The 506-nt window shown below is 30.4% G+C and overlaps 1 protein-coding gene across 1 annotated transcript in view; it reads left to right on the top strand.

The window, feature by feature from the left end:
• LOC119586919 (CAP-Gly domain-containing linker protein 1-like) overlaps positions 1–506 on the top strand; it is a gene marked incomplete in the record, with an annotated part of 175,677 nt that overhangs the window by 172,181 nt on the left and 2,990 nt on the right.

The raw sequence follows: 506 nt of genomic DNA, 5'->3' as shown, positions 1-506 counted from the left end.
ATGAATTCTCGTCTTCCTTCAGCTTTATTCGTGTGATGAAAAGCAAAAGCAATATGTATTATGATGATTCCATAGTTCCATATCATAAGTGCTCATAAATATCTCTTAGATCTTAACCTTGAGCATTCTTTGTGCCTTAGTGAGAGTTCTTGTTAATTTACTGGACTGACTTTTAAGTGATACAGAATATATGTATTGTATGTGTGTGTCTGTGTAAATGTTACAGTTTATTTGCATACAAATGGCTTGTATAAACTATGGCAAATCATAAGTGTTTTTGTAGGCATCTTTATTTGTCCATTTGATTTTTTTTATTCATTGTTAATATTTTTTGTTTGTCTATGAGAATATTAAGATATAACTTTTATTTTTATATTATCTAGATAATTTTTCCTATGAGAAGACGAGGGTATTCTGTCTTAACCAGAAATGGAAGTCGTTTAGAGCTATTTAAAGGGAAATACAGTGTACTGTAGTTGATAAACCTGTGCTATGGGGCTGAAAGT

The sequence above is a fragment of the Penaeus monodon genome, chromosome 22, assembly GCF_015228065.2.
Source record: "Penaeus monodon isolate SGIC_2016 chromosome 22, NSTDA_Pmon_1, whole genome shotgun sequence".
NCBI lineage: Eukaryota > Metazoa > Arthropoda > Malacostraca > Decapoda > Penaeidae > Penaeus > Penaeus monodon.
This window is presented reverse-complemented; position numbering and strand designations above follow the sequence as displayed.